Source organism: Arachis ipaensis, chromosome B06 (assembly GCF_000816755.2).
Source record: "Arachis ipaensis cultivar K30076 chromosome B06, Araip1.1, whole genome shotgun sequence".
Classification (NCBI taxonomy): Eukaryota; Viridiplantae; Streptophyta; class Magnoliopsida; order Fabales; family Fabaceae; genus Arachis; species Arachis ipaensis.
This window is the reverse complement of record NC_029790.2, coordinates 121342793-121343885: the sequence shown is the minus strand read 5'-3', so window position 1 is coordinate 121343885 and position 1093 is coordinate 121342793.

Below are 1093 nucleotides of genomic sequence, written 5' to 3'. Positions count from 1 at the left end.
CCATCATCCTCTTTTTCTCACCTTCGCTGCGGCAATTACCACTGCCGGATGACACCCACCCCTCCTCCCCTTCCTCTTCTCACTCTTCCCCAATCCCCTTCCAGCTTCTTACTCTTCCCTCCTCCCCTTCCTCTTCTCACTCTTCCCTAATCCCCTTCCAGCTTCTCACTTTTCTTCATTTTACCAGGTAGACAGAACATAGCAAAAGGTAGAAGCAAGAAATTAAATTAACAGCAACATAGCCATCACCTCTTCCCCTTCGCACCTCCTCACTCTCCCTTGCCTCACCACCATCACCACTGTCACCATAGCCAAATCATCATCATGCAATTACTATAATCAAAAGCAATTACTAATTTACTATAATCAAAAGCAGTATCACCAATAATAAATTAACAACAACAATTGTGAAGGGTGAATCAACAATGGTGAAGCAACAACAAAAGCAAAAATAGAAGCAGAAGTAGCAGCAGAAGGCAGAAAGTAAAAGCAGAAAAGCAGAAGCAACAATAGGGCTCGATGGCGACGGGACCTCACTCCAGCGGCGACGACGGGACAGGGCTCGGTTTCTTCCTTGGGAGGCACCAAACCCGTGGACAACTGCCACTGATGATGATGTGAGGAGCAGAGCCGCCGTCGGTGATTTCGCAACGCGGAAGGGAGAAGTGCATGACTAATCCACCACCACTCCTGGTGGCGGTCTTCCCTTGGAATCGAGACGGAGGACAAAGCGGCGAGGGCTCGCAGGGGCAAGTGGCGGCTTCGAGAAGAGGCAGGGAGAACTCGAACAGTGAACAGCGGAGGGTCGGGAGCTGGACAGCAGCGGCGGTGCCTCCATGCAAGCTTGCGACGGCCGGTGGCTGCGGGTTGGACGTAGGGGCGATGGCAGGTGCACCTCCGAGGCAGCCCAAACAACAGCATGACCTCCCCCTTCCCCTTCCCCCTTCTTTTTTCCTACTCCCACCTTCTGCGTGATTCCCCCTTCCCCTTCCCCTTTGTTTTCTTTCTTTTTTTTTTATTTATAATTTTTTATAATTTATTTTAGTTTTTTAATTATTTTTATTATTTAATAAGGGTAATTTGGTAAAAAAAT